The sequence below is a fragment of the Rattus rattus genome, chromosome 18 (genome assembly GCF_011064425.1).
Source record: "Rattus rattus isolate New Zealand chromosome 18, Rrattus_CSIRO_v1, whole genome shotgun sequence".
NCBI classification, from domain to species: Eukaryota; Metazoa; Chordata; class Mammalia; order Rodentia; family Muridae; genus Rattus; species Rattus rattus.
The window spans coordinates 26,884,818-26,902,976 of record NC_046171.1 but is presented as its reverse complement, the minus strand read 5'-3'; positions in this window follow the sequence as shown (position 1 = coordinate 26,902,976).

Sequence of the window (18,159 nt, the reverse complement as noted above, 5' to 3'; positions counted from 1 at the left end):
TCATGGACACAGTTACTAGAGTTTGTTTCTCACTGGTGCCGTGGCTTGGCAGCTGACCCAGGGCTGACCCCAGCTGTAGGGAGCTGCTTAGGCACAGCATGGGGTGGTGATATTGTCCCACTGTCTCCTGTAGGCCGTGTTGGGTTCAAGACAGCCCTCAGCTGCACAGGCAGGCTGGAGTAGCCTCGGGATGACTGTCCTGTCCTGTGGATGGGGCCAGCGGCTGTCACTTTCCACTCGTGCTGAAGCTCGTGGGGACTCTCCCCATTCCGGCTCTCCCTCTACCCCCGACTGCCTCCTCTGTAGACGACTGTTCTCATTCTGTCTTCCCTTTACCACAAGCCCTATTTTTAACTTTCAGCCTGGGGGGAGGGAAGGGCGATGGGCGGGTGATGGGTGGGCGCATTCCCCTTCTCCCTGCCTGTCCTCTTCCCTCTTCAGCCCCACTAGTGTCCTTACCCATCGCCAATGTCCCAACCTCCCCAGGCTCCTTCCTTGTCTCTGGCCCTCCCTTCTCCCTGGCTCATCCTACCCTGCTGCTCTCCAAAGGTGCCCTCCAGGGATATCCCTGTGCAATGTCCCTCCCTTCCTCTAGGTGGCAGCAGTTGTTCACGGTGCCTTATTCCTATCGCGAGACTGCCCCTCCCACCCCCCATCTCTCGACCACTAGAGACTATTTCAGTGACTGTAGCAGCCATTGGCAGCCACTCTCTCCTTCTGGAGCCTGACCGTTCCATGGTGTCCACGCCTCTGAGTTCCTCAGGCCTCTTACATCCGCTCCACTCACTGTTGGCGTCAGCTGGTGGCTTGGAAGCAGTGGCATGTCTGTTTGCCACCACTGAGGCTTTCCTGCTCTCCACAGGTTACCAGCCCTGTTTTTCCATGGGTTGCACCAATAGTGGTGTCAGAGGTGTGTGTGTATCTAGGCCTACTTGGGCTGAGCCCAGCCTTGGCTTCTGTTGCATAGTAATGGGTCTGCCCTTGCTGGATGCTGCCCTTTGCCTGGTATTTTGGCCACCACACAGAGCACCAGGTTAAGGACCAAGGAAGAATACAGAGCCAGTGATGAGAAGTCAGTTCCAAAGACTGCCTTGAGCCCCTGTCCCCAGCAGTCCCCAACCTGATGCTCTCCTCTAAAGTCAACTAAACATTTCAATTGTCACTTCAAAAAGTACTTATTTTATGTGTGTGAATGGTGGCCTCCGTGTATGTGTGTGCACCATGTGCACGCCTGATACCTGTGGAAGCCAGAAGAAGGCATTGGATCCCTTGGAACTAGAGTTATGGACAGTTGCAAGCTGCCATGTGGTTGCTGGGAACTGAACTCAGGACCTCTGCAAGAGCAGTCAGTGCTCTTAACCACTGAGCCGTCTCTCCAGCCCCTCACTTTAGTTGTCTGCTTTCTGACAGGTGCCTGGGGCCCAGTCTGGCTTCCACCCACCCACCCTCCTCTGTGTTTTCTCCCTGAGCTCAGGACTTCAGACCTGTGCTGCCATATACCCCACACCCCAGAGACTGTGGTGGCTCTCACTACACAGTGTGAGGTTCTGGAGAGGTGACTTGGTCAGCGAAGGGTTTACCAGCACAACCATGAGGACCTGAGTTCGATTCCTAGAACCCACATTTGAAAACAGATGCCTGGAGTCTCTGGCTTGCACCTGCAACCCCAGAGCAGGGCGGGCTTTGCTGTCTGACCAGCTTAGATGAATTGGCAGGCTCGAAGTTTAGTCAAAACCTCACCTCAAAAACTAATGCATAGATTGACTGAAGAAGACACTCAGCACTGGCCTAGCACACACACACCCCACACATATCACACACACACTACACCACTCCCAAATACACACACACACACTATACACATACACTAGAAGCAAAGCACATACTCACACCACAGATGCACGACACACACACACATCATATACACACACTACAAACACACACATCACACACACACCCCAAACACACACATACCACACACATACACCAGAAACACAACACATACTTACACCACAGATGCACACTATACACATACACACACACATACACACACACACACTATAAACACATACATACCATACACAAACACACATACCATACACATATACCACAAACACATATCATATACACACACACACTACAAACACACACATCATACACACACACACCATACGCACACAGTACCAGACACATATCATACACACATACCATACACATACACCACAAATACACATCATATACACATACCACACCCCCCACATCATACATACACACATACCACAAACACACACCATACACAAACATACATACCACAACCACACGCACTACAAACATAGACACTATATATATACATACCACAAACATACACAGACGCTACACACTCTCTCTCTCTCTCTCTCTCTCTCTCTCTCTCCCTCTCTTTCTCTCTTTTATCCTTTGTCTTCCTCAACTTTCTGATGTAGGATTATTGTCCTCCTCATCACATTCATCCATCCATCCATCTTTCCATCTCTCTGTCCATCTATCTGCCTATTTATCAATCCATCTGCCCACTTACCCATCCATCCATCCACCCACCCACCCATCCATCCATCCACCCACCCATTCATCCATCCATCATCCATCCATCCATCCGTCATCTATCCATCAATCCATCCATCATCCATCCATCTATCATCTATCCATCAATCCATCCATCCATCTATCATCTATCCATCCATCCATCTATCCATCTATCATCTATCCAACCATCCATCCATCCATCCATCCATCATCCATCCATCCACCCACCCATCACCATCCATCCATCCATCCATCCATCCATCCATCCATCCATCCATCCATCCATCTGAGGCTTCCTCCTAACTACGAGGTTAACAACAGTCTGTTTATTGAGTACCTACTTGGCTCTAATTAATGTTCTAATTGATGTCCATATATTAACTCACACTCAAACAAATCAATGCAGGCTTAAATAACTTGAGTTAGATGCACACTGCTCAAGCCACAGGCCTGGGAGTCAACCTGGCTTGCTCTTTCTGACCCACTTGTCATGACATCCAGCTGACTTGGCTGTCACAGTCGTTCAGAATCTGACTGGTTTCTCTGACCTCACCCAGGACACCTTTCTGAGCTTGCAGCAGTGGCCTCTAGTTTCTGTGATGCATGCTCCTGAACCAGCATCCTCAACCCCTGACCTGGCGGCTGACCCCTTCCCAGAGTTGGACCTGGTTGAGAACGGGTCTACAGAGCAGGGCTGAGGCTCCACCATCTTGTCTTTTACCATCACTACCTAGGTGAATCCCGAGCCAGCTGAGACCATATGCCGGCTAACTGTTGAGAGGAGAGCCCTGGGGACCAGCTTGGAATGTCTCAAAGCCTTAAGCACACTTGAATGGAATTGGCTTGTGCCTTTCAGAAATGTTCCCAGGTGCCCTGAGAGCCTCTAGACATGGCCGCTTGCTCACTAAGTTCAGTCCCTGGGAAGGCTCTGCAGGTGGCTTGTGGCTTCCAGGACCCCAGGTGTCTTGCAGTCGCAGTGGCAAGTGACTTGGAGGCTGTTGACCATCCCCTCAGCTCCCTGGGTGTCTCTCGGAGAGCAAGCATCCTTAGCACTCTGAGTTCACAGCTGGGAAGGACATTTACTGCTGCTACTCCTGTTTTCCAGGCAGGAACCACAGAGAGCTCTTGGTTGTGACTGCTCTGGGAGGCATAGCCTGCAGGTTGGTGGTGGTTGTAGCCGCTCTCACTGTTTTAAGGCCCCTCAAGAAGTTCCCCTTTAGGTTCCCAAGAGTGACCAACCTAGAAAGCCACATACGGTTCTGGATTCTGAGTTTGTTGTGACCCAGAACTTCCCTCAGTCCCTCAGTTGTCAGGCGTCTTGGTAGCTGCTCCTCTCTCCCTCTCTCCCCTCCCCCATATCCCACCCCCCATCCTGGATCTCAGCACAGAGCTGTGAATCTTTCTCTCTGTGTCTGGGGCTCTTCCTGGGGCCCCACCTTGCCTAGGCCCACGGACACTGAAGAGAGACCTGGCAGGATTCTCTGGTAGTTGCTTTTCCAGCAGTCGGGACACATTGATGTCTCACCCGTCCCGTGAGATGTACTAGAAGCAGGCATCAGAGCCAGGGAGGCCACGACTCAGGCCTGTGGCAAGGCCTTTCTCAGCTTCCTCCATACCGATGGGTATACCTTGTGGCCACTGTCCCTCTCAGAGCCTCGAACCGAGAGGGGGATCCAGCTATCTGAAGTCGTTTCAAGTTCCGCTACAGGGTAAATGACTGACAGCAGAGCCATTCTTGCAGCCACATGTGGGAAATAGGAAGAAAGGGGAAAGGAAAGTGGGGGGACGCCCACCCTGCCTCTGCACTGTCCCTCACTAACCTCCTCCATCTCCTCGGCCACTCCTTCTTGTCCCTCTGTTCTGCACACAGCTCTTAATTTGGTCTTCCGCCCAGCATGGTGTGCAGTAAACCGCTGGCCCTCAGCCAGGTTTGCATGGAGTTTTATGAATTTCATTAAGCAGGGTCCCCCCCACCTGCATGAGGGGCTGGGCCGAGTATCCACAGGGCAGCTGGTTGGCATTAAAGACCCCAGGAGGCCCTGCTGCTTCCAGGGCAGCCTGTTTAAGGACCTTTGACCCTAGTGACCTTTATCTCCATCCTTCTTGGATTCTACAGGGGCTCTGTCACAGCTCACAGTGATGGCTCAATCACAGCCCAGCACCTCTGCCAGGGACAGAGAGCCTTGGCGATGCGGACGGAGTCTGCTGCCCTCCTGCCCCAGCCTAGGTTAGCTGCCTTTCCCCCATAGGTGTCCCCTCCTGCTTTGCCAGAGCCACTTCTCAAGTCCCCTCTGCTGGAGGCCTGTGCCGCCCCTGTCTGCATCTAACTTTGGCAGCTTAGGTCCCTGGAGGAGGCGGGAGTGACTTTAGGTGACCTCGGAACTCCTACCCCACCTCTGACCCAGGAGTGCTAGCCTGTGAGATAAAAGTTGGCTGCTGCCCTGGTTTGGCCTCAGGGCTACCTGACCCCAGCCTCAACTGCTGTGGCATATGCGGTAGTTTGAATAAGGATGGCCCTCATAGGCACCTATATTTGACTGCTTAGGCACTGTTTAGAAGGATTAGGAGGTGTGGCCTTGTTGGAATAGGTGTGGCCTTGTTGGAGGAAGTGTGTCACTGGGGGTGGGCTTTGAGGTTTCAAAAACCGGTGCTAGACCCAGTCTCTCTCTCTTTCCCCCACCTCTCTCTTTTCCTCCCTGCCCCTGATGCCTGTGGATCTGGGTGTAGAACTCTCATCTACTCCTCTAGCACCATGTCTGTCTGGATGCTACCATGCTGCCCACCATGACAATGGATTAAATCTCTTAACCTGTAAGCCAGCCCCAGCTAAATGCTTCCCTTTATAAAAGTTGCCATGGTCACAGTGGCTGAACACTGATTAAGGCAGGGCATCTCTATGGATGTGAGTTCAGAGGGCTGGGGACCCACTTAGGATGCCTTGTCTTCTGACTTTAGGCTGTCTGCATTTCCATAGAGAGACTCTGGGGCCTCTAATGGGTAGGGCAACCTTTTCACATCACGGGGCATCTAGTCTGCAAGACAGGGAGTGTCACCTCCCATGTTCCCTTAGAGAAGGGCACCAGCTCCATGAGGACAGGCCCCTGGTCACCATGCTAGGCATAGCTTGGTTTGAGTTCAGCCAGTCCCAGGAGGGGTGCTTGCGTTGGATCTTCCCTGGTACCCCTCTGCTGCCTCTGCATCTGCCTCTCTTCCCAGAACTCAAAAGAAAAGTTGCCAGGGGGACAGGAGGACCCCAGGGATGGAGGTGCAGTGGGCGGTACTTGGCTGGATCTGTGGATAGAAAGATGTTGAGCTCCTGGAATAGACTATTTTTTTCCACAGGGAGGAGGAAGGCTGGGTATGGGAGGAGGGCTGCAGAGTGGCCTCTTGTGGGTAGAAGATATGCATGCCTGGGTAACTCAGAGCCTTAGCATTGCTGACAAGATCTAGAAGCCCATTGGCCAGATGAGAGCAAAGTGACTTGGTTGGCATGAGCCTCCCTGGGGGACTCCCCTCTGGGCCCTGTTGACTCTCCCATACTGCCACCATGACTGGCTAATCTCTGTTGGGGCAGGGAGGGGCAGAGCCCGGAGTAGGGAGGGGCCCCAGAAGTCTATGTTGTCCTTAGTTCACAGCCTCAGTTCAGCATCTGAATGTACTTCTGGTGGCTCCCAGCAGCCCTATCTCCTTCTGAGGCAATGGCCTCTTCTTCTGTCCTCTGGTTGTCCCTAACTCAGTCTGTCGGATCCCTGCTTTCTCCTCTCTCCCGTCTCTGTCCTTCTCTGGGTTTCAGATCTGGTCACCTAGGTTCATCCACCTGCTAGTGATCCACTTCCGGTCCCCAGGACCCATAGGGCAGGGGAATCTATATGCTGGATGATTGAGCTGGACTCAGTCTGTCTGGCCTCTCTGATAGTCTTTACCACGGGAACAGGAGCAGTACTTGGCGGTGACGGTGACTGAGGGCTTCTTATGACTGCCAGGATCCAGGTTTGCTCCTGCCCAGTGGTCCCCTTGTTCTGCCTAATACATTTTCCTTTCCATGTGATTTCCTACCCCTGGCATGCTGGGAATATTCATACAGCCAGTCACAGATTGGATCTGGCCTTAGTGTGTTCCTCTGTAAAATGGGAGAACAAGGCTTCTGTGTAAGCCCTCAGTGAAGAACGCACAGGACAATGGGGCCTTTTGGTTTTGTTGAACAAACCACTCAGGCTTGGGATGAGATGGGGATCCATTCTAGATGATTCCTTCACAGGTCACATGACATAGGACTCTCCCTGCTTCAGCTGAGCCCTTTCTATATGGTGGGAAGCCTCCCTACCCACCACACATCCCCACCTTCTGCAGAGCAGCTGAGTAGCTGTCCAATCTTTCTGGCCTTGCCTATTCTAGTTTCTATCTGTGCCAAAGGGATTAAAAAATTAATTACTTTTCATTTTCGTGTATGAATTTCTGCCTGCACGTGTGCCTGTGTACCATGTGCATGCAGCGCCTGCAGGGCCACAAGAGGGCAGCAGATCCCCTGGAATGGGCAGGAATGACAGCCGTGTGTGACCTGCCTCATGGGTGCTGCCAAACCCTAGCGGTTTCTCTGCCACAGCAGCAAGTGCGTTTAACTGCTGAGCCATCTCCCCAGCCCCCGAAGAGAGGCTTTAGAAATCCGTTTCATTGGCACCTTTTCTTGTTTAAAAAGTCCTCAGAGCTGATGTAGAGACCTCGGCTGGTTTTCACAGGTTATAGAACCAGTAGGGATTAAGGTGGTGGCTCAACCACAATAGCCTAGAAAACTTCCTCATGCCCAGCCAGAAGTCACTTCCCCACTAATTAGACTGGAATCACAGAATCAATTACATCTGCCTGGGAGTGACCCACTTGAGACACCGAGTACATTCTCCCTCGTTCCCGCCAGCTTCCTTCCCTCCAATGTCACCTGAGACTCATCTCCAGAGCTGCGCAGTCCTCTGTTCTTCTTCATAGCTGTGTGGTATTTGCCGGAAGACTGTGTTACTGTAAAAATTAAAAAGGAACATGTTTTCTATCAGTTCTGGCGAGCCGGATCCACTTGCTCTGGCTGCTACTCTGCCACAGAGCCCACAAGCCGCCCACTCCTGGCTGTCTTCCTTTTAGCAGTTCCCTCCACAAGGTCCCCTAGGTGGTAGATACCACACCTGACACACACACACACGCACACGTACACACGTGCGCACACTAAGTGTCGATTATTACTGCCTTGTGGTTTTGCAGGTGGCTGGGATGGTTAACCCTCTCTCTGTCTCTCTTGTCTGTCTCTGTCTCAGTCTCTCTCTGCGTGTCTCTGTCTATCGCTAGATGGCTATAGAGATGTATCAGAAGGTGACTTTTAACTTCTGATTCCCCGACCTCACCTCCCAAGTGCTGGAGGCATGGGCCACCAAGCCCAGTTCATGGCCCTGGAACCCAGAGCTTTGGGCACACAAGACTAGCGCTCTCCCAACCGAGAACACCCTTAGCCCCAGCCCCTCTGTATTCTGGATTTGAGGCATTTACTGGAATTTTTGGCTCTGTGCCTGACATATATTGTTTCTTTTTTCTTGTCTGTCTGTCCCTCATGCCTTTTGATGAAGCCCTGGTTGGTCTGGAATTTGCTATGTAGAAATGAGGTCAGCCACCAACTGCTTGGGAATCCTCCTGCCTCAACATAGCTAAGATGTGCTTTTCTTTCTTTCAAAAGATCTACACACCAGAAGAGGGCATCAGATCTCATTACAGATGGTTGTGAGCTACCATGTGGTTACTGAAATTTGAACTCAGGACCTCTGGAAGAGCAGCCATCATCTCTCCAGTCCTAAAATGTGCTTTTCAATCCCTATTTCCCTCTCTCAGGTTCTGAGCCTTGCCTGGGAGCTCCTGGGCTCTGACTATGGAATGCCTTTGCTCAGGCAGACCTTTGTAGGAGGCCCACGGAGAGGTGAGGCGCTCTGGAGCGGAAGCACATGCAGTCCAGGAAGATGATATAGGCCAGTGATCTTGAAGAGATGGCTACTAGCAGCACAAGTGTTCCTAAGAGAAAGAAATCCTCACCTAAGGAGGAAATGGCCAGTGAACTGGAAGAGGCAAGCCCCACCACCTCTAAGAAGAAAAGGAAATTTTCTGAGGAGCCTGAAGCTACACAAAGAGCAGCACAAAAAAAAAAAAAAAAAAAAAAAAAAAAAAAAAAAGGGAAAGGCGCAGGAGGAGGACTAGAACGGACCTGCTTGATGGGAGGGGCATACCTTAAGGTGGCAGCTCCTGCCCATGATAAACCCCGATAAAAACACAAAACTAGAAAAAAAAAAAAAGATGATATATATGCCTGGCACAGCCCTGGGTTCGGTCCTGACCGGTCTGCAGTGAGATATGTGCTCTCAGGAAAACCCTATTCCCGGTGCCTCAGTTTCCCTTCTGTGAAATTGGAGAACGAAGCCTCCTTCCCCTTCATCTCACTAGGCAGACGTAAAAGTAAAGGAAGGCTAGGTTTACTATTGGTATTCTGTCTCAGCTCCACCCCCATGGCTACCTGGCAACAGCCAGGTATGCTCCGCCCCACAGTTGCCTGGCAACAGCCAGCTGTGCCTGCCTATAAAGGGGGCTGCTTGGCCCCTCCTCTCCCTTTTACTTCTCTCTTGCTTTCTCTGCTCTCTTTGTCCCTTCTCCTCCCATCCCTCCCCTTTCCCCCCACATGCCCATGGCCGGCCTTTCCTCTCTTCTCCTCTTCTTCTCTCATTAAACCTTTCCACGTGGAACCATGTTGGCTTGGTGCGCTTTGTGCGGCCGTGGGCTGAGATTTAGACTCCAAAACTTATGCCTATCCCAGAACGGAGAAGGCAGATCTCTATGAACTGAAGCCAGCCTCGGTTACTTAGAAATCCCATCTCAAAAACAAGACAGCCTGTACGTGAGGCTCAGGGATCACTGCAGGAGAGAGGGTGGAAGATAGTAAGAGCAAATACATCAGGGAGTTTGCTTGGAGATTACGTCTCCTAGAAATGTCAGAGTTACACCCCTAAATTCCCACCAGCATGACTGCTCAAACAAGCTGAACAAGGACAGCAATAGACAAACATACACATGAATAGCATCTACAGACCGAGCAGGTTTTATATATATGTGTGTGTGTGTGTGTGTGTGTGTGTGTGTGTGTGTGTGTAAGGAGGGGCATATAGAAGTCTTGGAGGAAGGGAAGGGAAGGGAGAAATGTTGCAATTATTACTACAATCTCAAAAATCCAATAAGTAATTAAAAAACAAAACAAGGCTAAACATGGTAGGGCGCACCTTTAGTCCCGGTACTTGGAGGTCGAGGCAGGCAGATCTCTATGAGACTGAGTTCAGCCATGACTACATAGGAATACCTTGTCTCAAAAATATAAAACAAAAGCAAGCAAACAAAAACAAGAGAAAACAAAAACCGGAATAAAGAGGTGTTAGAAGACTCTGTGGCCCAAGCTGAGCAGGGAAGCCACTTCTGTCTTCTCGCAGGCATGGGAGGACACTGTCGGGCACCACAGTTCTGCTGAGGCCCTGCTTGGAGCTGCGAGGAGGTTCTGAGCATGCTCGGAGGAGCAGCGTTGTGCCAGGGAACCTAGGTGGAGACCGCAGCAGGTGGTTTTACGCTCTTTGTGGGCCTTCCTCAAATGTTCAAAGTGTTGTGGAAGCTCATTGATTTGTTCATTGACATGAGCTTGACAGATAGTAATTTACAGAGCGTGGTGTGATTCCTGTGTGTATACACGGTGACATGTTTGCTATAATTGGCATCCTCACATGTATACAGCCTGCCTGCCTCCCTCCCTCCCTGTCTTCTCTCCCTCTCTTCTTCCCTCTCTCATTTTTCCTTCCCATCTTCCCTCCCTTTCTTTCACTCCCCCCTCTCTCCTTTCCCTCCCTCCCCTTTCTTCCCTCACTCTTTTCTCTCCTTCCCCTTTATCTTCCCTCCCTCTCCTTTACTCCTTTACTTCTTTCCTCCCTCTGTCCCCTTTCCTCCCTCCTTCCCTCCCTCCTTCTCTCCTTTCCCTCCCACAGTCCTCACGCATCTCCCTGCAGAGCAATAAGGACTTGGTCAGGGTCCCCTGGAGAATTCACGGGGCCCACATGGCTCTCTGGCACCATTTCCTGCTTCTCCAGCAGGATGGGGGAACAGAAGGATTTCTCCGGCTCATGCGTGGGGCTGTCTGTCATCCTGGCGGACCCAGGGTCTTACACTGGGGACTGGAGCTCTAGGTCTGAGAGCACTGAGGACGCAGGCTTACCCTGGCAGGTGGGGGTGGAGGGGAGTTGCAGCCATTCCTAGCTCTGCTGACTGAGATAGACCAGACTTGCAGATTGACACCACAGAGGCCACAGGACAAAGCTTTCCCCAAAGGTTTAGTCTAGACATTTTTCCCAAAATGCCCAGGCCCCTTAAACCACAGGTTCCCCTTTGTTCTGTCTCTGGGTCATAGCTGGGGCTGTCTTTGCAGGAGGCATCCCGGTTTTAAAATGTACCTAGAAAGTCAGCGTAGACCAATTAACCCGCAACTGTCCATCAAGCCTGGACGCGCGCACCTGGGTTAACTTGAGTATTTTGGGTTGTTCTTTTGTGTTTGAGATAGGGTATGTGTTTGTAGTACAGTGTGAGTTCAGGCCAGCCTTGGCTAACCTACTTGTGGGTAACCTACTTGTGAGATAGTCTATGAGCCCAGGTTTTCCCAGAGACTTCCTTGAGCTGACAAGCAGGGCCTGGGAGACATCCCCATTCCTGAGAAAGACGAGGGGGCAGAGCTCAGACCCCAATAACTCCAGTCTATATATTTTTTGAGATAGGATCTCATGTAGCCCAGGCTAGCATCAAATTTTCTATCTAGCCAAGGGTAACCTTGGGCTCCCGATCCTTCTGCTTCTACCTCTTCAGTGCTGGGATTTACAGTCATGTGTCCCCACTGCACCTTCTGGATCTTCAGTGGTGAGGAAGAAGCCTCACTTTCCCTGCTGATAGATGGGAACAAATGGATGGCTGAAGACCATGACAGTCCTTGGAGGTATGAGCAGCTAGGGTGTAGGAGGTTGGGTGCAGCCGCTGTGGACTTGTGTGTGAGGAAGGGAGAGACATCTCCAGCTCCTACCGGGCCAGCAAGGAAGGCAATGGGTGGTGTACAGTGGGACTATGGTGCCTTCTGGGAGGAGCACCTGCCCTTTCTCCTTCCTCCTCTGGAAGGATGTGAGGTCCTCATTATAGCTGGCTCTGTGCCAGCCTTACCACGCCCCCTCTGGCAGGCTGGCAGCTGACCAGCAGTCTTCTGGAGAGACGGAGGACCATGTACCCTGTTAGCTGATGAGGTAAACTAAGTTAGCAAATGAAGCTTCCTTAAGGGCAGGGGAAGGTGGAGAAGAATTCCAGGTGTCTCCCGCTCAGGTGTCAGCTGCCACCTCTCTCTGTCCTATTCTGTCCCCTGTTACCTCCCCAGCCACCAGGACCTCTGCTCTCTGGCTTCCTGAGTTGTGTGGGGCCTCCTGGGAAGACTCTTTCCAAGTGTGTGTGTGTGTGTGTGTGTGTGTGTGTGTGTGTGTGTGTGTGTGTGTGTCGTGGTTGCAGTTAATCATGGAATCATTAAGAAGCCACCTTCCTGATTGGTGGCGCCATCCTCAGGCCCTCATGTTCTGGTCCCCTCAGTACCTTTCTCTTGAGGCTGCCCCGAGGGCAGGTACAAGCCAGCCAAGCACGGCCCCATCCTCCAACAGAGCCCACCTGACTCTCCCTCTGTCTTTCGGAGGTGGGGGTGGGTGTTTCCTGTGCCCCTGCTGGGAGCTGAGGATCTCTGGTGGTCTCCCTTAGACACTGCTGCCTGGGAGCTCCTGAGGGAGCTCTCCTGCCCCTAGGGAGAGTGGTCCCATCTGGAACAGCAGGACGGTTGAGGTCCTTCACAAAGCCCTTGCTTCTGGGCTTACCAGCTCTGCCATTGTGACCACGGCAAAAACCTCTGTACTGAATGGCTGGCTGGGGTTTCTCCCTCCCTTGGGGACCCTGGGGACACCCTCAGTCTCAGTGCTCCACCAGACTCACCAGCAGACACAATGGTTGTAGGTCGGGTGTTCAACAGAACATCCTTGTTCTGTTGAAGCAGAAGCCAGAGTGTCTCATCCACCTGCTCCCTTCTGAATGCGGGGCTCTCCTCTGCCTTCACCTGCCCTGGTGGCTATTGGGAAGAACTAGATTGTGGCCGTGTCCTCCAACACCATGTTTATCCCCATCCCTCTGAGATCCCTGACTCTTGGGGGCCCAGTGATGAGCCCCTTTGTGTCTTCCTCCTCCAGGAGAATCCTTCCTTCTGAGTCTCCCCTCCCCCCATTCTTCATCCAGGAGTGTCATCTTGGAGGGTTCCACAGGGTAGCCCTCTGGGGCCTCAGAATGTGGTGGTTCCCCCCCTCTGTCTTCTCTTGTGTCCCCTTTCTGCTTCCGAGGTAAGGTTGCCAACCTAACACAGCAACATCGCGGTGACACCTACTGTTTAATATCTGCTTCCTGGGGATTGGGGACATTGCTCAGCCAGGAAAGTGCTACCCACACAAGCTTGGAGAGCCCAGTTCAATTCCCAGAACCCATGGAGGCAAAGCCAGGCATGGTGATGTCTGCTTGTAACCCCAGCTCTGGGGAGGCAGAGACAGGTTGGTCCCAGGGACTGCATGACTGGGGAGCTCAGGTCACTGAGAGACCCTTCTCAAAAAACAAGGTATTCAGTTCCCATCCCCTGTCTTACAGTCTCTCTGTCTCTCTCTTTCACCTACCCATGCACATGTGTACACACACTCACACACACACTCTCTCACTCACACACACTCACACTCTCTCTCTCCACATATACCTTACCTTCTAGAGCTGCGTTTGTCCTGTGGAGGCTCCATGACCGTAGAGAAGCCGTCAGGAAGCTGCAGATAGGTCCAGACATGAGAGTGGGGAGTTTGGGAGCCTATGTCTGTCCTTGCCCAGAAGCTCCACATGATGAATGTGATAGTGTCCTCTGGGGTCCAGGGTTAGTGGCAGTGACGAGTGGGGTCTTGTGTCAGAAGCAGGGGTTCTAAGCACAAGATCTTTGGCTTGAATAACTGTGGAGAGAGGGTTTCAGGGGGATAGGAGTCCTTGGAAGTTTAAGCTGCCCATTAAGATCCAACGGCATGGGGTTGGGGATTTAGCTCAGCGGTAGAGCGCTTGCCTAGCGAGCGCAAGGCCCTGGGTTCGGTCCCCAGCTCCGAAAAAAAAGAAAAGAAAAGAAAAAAAAAAGATCCAACGGCACAGCGGGACAGGGGAGTCTGTCCTGAGCCAGTGGGCTATGACTTAGAGGTGTTGGTAGGCACGAGAATTGAAAGGTTTAGAGTCAGATGAGCTTTGAAAAGACCCACAGAGCGTGCTCAGTGTGGGGTAAAAGGGGCTTCTCTGCCTTGGACAAAGGGCAGATGGGGGAGAAGAGGGTGGCCGGTGCCTTGGAACACCAGGAAAGACGGAGGCTGGGGTCTTAGGGAGGCATGAAGAGTCAGAGGAGGACGTGTTGGGCTATCCTAGAGAGGGCTCTGCAGGCCACCAGAGAGATGGGCCATTTCACTTGTGGGCAGTAGGGCCGGTTAGGCCCCGTTATTAAATGAATGAGAAAAGCTGAGGTGGCAACTAGGCTCCATATGGGCCAGTTTGGGGGCTCAACTTGTACTTTAGTTTCTTTTTTTGTCAAGTGGGGTGAAAATATTAACAAGTACCCACCCAATATAATACTTTCGTGGCTCTGGGTGCCCCGACCTGTAATTCCTATTATGACCACTAGGTGGCAGCCAGTGTTCGGCTGCCCTGGCACCAGCCCTCCTACGATCTGGCCAGGATTTGGAGAGCAGGGACTGGGCTTAGGGCTGGCCCGTTGCAGCCTCAAGTTTTGATATGGAATCTTCCTTTTGCCCTTCCACCACTTCTTTGGAGGCTCCAGGGCCATGTCCCCAAGGGGTGACATTGCTGGCTACATGGGACTTCTTTCTGAAGCAGCTCTTGGCCAGGCATGGGTACAGGAGACAAGCATACAGCATTGCTAGAGGTGGCAAATAAACGCAGCATTTGAGACACAAACACGCTCCAGAATGTTCTTCATAAATCTGAAATTAAAACTCACTCAGTTACCCTGTTGCAGTGGTGTGAGCGACTGTCACTCACTCACCAGTACCCAGCTCAGAGTCCCAGCCCGGCTTGCCAAGGTTTGAGGGCTGACAAGATCATCTCATGGTCACCTGCCCTGATGCTCTCACACCTGTCTGCCTGTCTGTCCATCCTCCATAAGGATGACCCAGAGCTGAGGACACAGAGACACCTGACCACCACTCTCCTGTTTCTATCCTTCCAGACCCGGCCTTTCCGGCTTCTCCAGGGCCTCTGCAGAACCCAGTGCAGAGCTGGCTGTAGTTCAAGTCCCCAGCCTGCCCTGGAAGAGAGGGACTACACAGAGACACTGTCCGTCTCCTTCTTCCCAACTAAGGCACCCACGATTTCAGACCTGGAAGGACAGTTCTGGGGTGCTTCCTACAGACCCATTCTCTTCTCTCATTGGCGGATACCAGGTGTGTAGACTGAGTCCCAGAGAGGGACCGCAAACAACCCACAGACACACAGCATCCTGCCCCAAATCTGACCCATTTTCCCTGCATCCTTTAGGTTCTGACTCACCCCTGGATCCTGAGCTCTGTGTAGCACGCCTCCCCCACCTCCCACGTGCACTCCCCCACCCCAGGTCCTCTTAGCAAGCCCCCAACCAGGCCATCTGCAGTGAGCCCTCCCTGGGTCCCTGACTGTGGAACCTTGTCCACCCTCTCTACTTGAAAGAAGATTCACGAGGCAGGTGAGTTGGTTTAAAGGGACCCGCAGTCTTTTTATCACCTCGATGGTCTCCATGGATTTTGTCTCAGGGAGTATCCCAGAGACTTTAATTAAATCAGGAACTCGGCCCCCGCCGGCTTCCCGGCCGCTTATCAGTTTCTTAAGGCCCTGATTCATTACCCAGGATTACTTTTTTTCATCCCTGAAATAATCTTTAAAGGCCGCCTATCAGGGAGATTAAAGCCATAAGTCATACATGTCTTCGTGGACACTTTGTTTTCTCTGCCCACGGGTGGCATGAAGCCACCCAAGGGCCTGGGCTCTGGCGCTGTCCCGGGGTGGGGCTTCCAGCTGCAAGGAGGATTGGTAGAGCTGTGGGTGCTGGGCTGGGCAGGACTGGATGAGAGAGATTCCTTGCTTTACGAATTATCTTTCTTTCTTTAACTCTCACATGTCACCTTTCTCTGGTCTTCCCCTCTTCCGGACTGAGCAGAGCAAGACAAATGAGGTGCCTTCGGGAACACAGACAGGTGACTGGGGACATCATCTCCTTTCTTTTCTCACTTCTTTGTCTGAAGGTAGAGAAGCAAGGTTCTTTTCTGATGGTAACAGCCCCGAGCCCACCGTCAGTTGTGACTCTCCTCTTTGAGGCCTAGAGGTCTCATCTGGAACCCCCGGGATGACAAGGGATGAAGCCTTGAGTCTGAGCTCTAATAGCGACCAGGGAAACCACAGGTACAGAGAGAGAAGGCAGGATTCCCGGAAGAGGTGGTGATGGGGACTTGAGTCAGGGTTTGGGAAGCTTGTATCTAGTTCCAGAAGCAGGGTAGAGTGAATCCTTAGCATCAGACCTCAAGTTCTGCCTTGTCTCTCGAGAGGGGCTCTCTCCTTAACAGACCTCAAAGGAGGCCTGTGATCCCTGCCAAGTTCCTATGTTGCTAACCACATGGCAGGTGTCCCCTGTCTGTCTTGGTTGGTGGCAGGTGGTTGCAGTGGCTGTGATGGGCCTTTGACAGTGGCTGCTGTGTATGTGGAGGTTGGGTATTGGGCAGAGCTTGGGGACATCTCAGAGAAAGGTCCCGGGTGAGTATGAACAGGGACTCAGATCCCTATGTACTTTGACGGGAGTCACAGACAGCCCTGGGATGTTTTGTGTGGAAATACAGAGCTGGGTTGAAGGATCCAGGAACTGGGGAACAGTGGTAATGGAACCCCTTACCCTGAGCACAGGAGACGTGTCTGACTCTCTGCACCTAATACTCTGTCCCCTGCCCCCTCTGGCCTCCAGGTACATTCTGTTCCTATGCCTTCCTGGACCCCACCCCACACATTTGTATGGTCATCCTACTCTGGCTGAGGAGAGTTGGGTCCCTTGGTCACACACAGGCTTCTAGCTGGGTTCTCTCACTCTAGGTCCCCTTACAGAGCTCATTTCAAGGTGACTGGCTGGGACAGGCTCCTCTGAGGTAGTCTGGTGATGACGGGTCCTCTTTCCACCCAGCATAGAACAGACTTTCAGTGAAAATTTACTGAAGGAATTAGGCTGAGGGAAGGGCATGGAGTCTGAGAGGAACATCGGAGACAAAGAGGTCCTAAGAGGGATGTTCAAGTCCCTGGTGACCCTGCATTTCACAGCCTAGAAACAAGACTCATCCCTTGGCTTGCTTTTGCCTGGGCACTACGGGTTCATGACCCCCAGGACTGGTGCTAACAGGCCAGGTTGCTGGAAAGGAATCAAACCTGTCAACCCAGCCACGAGGAGACATGTGTGGATAAGTCATGAGCACATGGGAGAGCTCCCACCTTCCTGGGGTAGGATGGGGCTGTGGTTGAATGGGCGTAGGCTGTGGTCTCCCCGATGTGCCAAGGGGGTGGACAGCCACCAATCACTTTGTTTTCTAAGACGAGACCCAGGAATATATGCAGAAGCTTTCAAATCCAGGACAGCTCAACTGTCTCTACCGTCTGCTCTCAATACTTGTATGTGTGTGCTCTGTGCACGGCACGTGCTTGCCAGGCCCTGGGACGTCATTAGACAGTGATTGAGTTTCAGGAGCTATAGGGTGATCTGTGGTTTCTGCAGGAGTGACAGCCGACCATGGAGAGGCAATTAGCTCACGGTTCCCGAAGGGCAAAGGCCTTTGCCTATACAATAATAACTACTTCTCCGGGGCCCACTGTGCACGGCATGCTTGGTGGTGACTGTGTTGTTCACGGCAGACTTGTCTTCTAGTGGCCGCTGTCCTAGTCCACAGAGGAGGGGAGGAGACGCCAGAGCATCTGAGCGTCCCTCATCCAGTCTTTCCCCGCTCAGTCGCTTCACTGTCAATCTCCTGTGCCGGGGCAAGCCTGGGAGCTTGGCTGAAGCTCTCCTGGCCTCCCCACAGGACTGCTGCTTAGATGTAGCCTCTCAAACTTGCTAGACACCCAGAGACTAACAAGATCGAGAACCCTAGTGCCTGGCGGTGGTGGTGCGCACATCTTTAATTCCAGCACTTGGGAGTCTGAGTTCGAGGCCAGCCTGGTCAATAGAGTGAGTTCCAGGACAGCCAGGAGTCCAGAGAGAAACCTTGTCTCGAAACCCTGCCCCCTCCAAAACCCCGAACCTTAGGAAGGCATATATGACGGTGTGAATCTGTAATCACAGCATTAGAAGAGACTGAGGCAGGGGGATCGGGAGATCAAGGCCAGCCTGAGCTACTCAGCAGACCCTATCTTAAATAAATAAATAAATTAAAAAAAGACAACACATTCGAG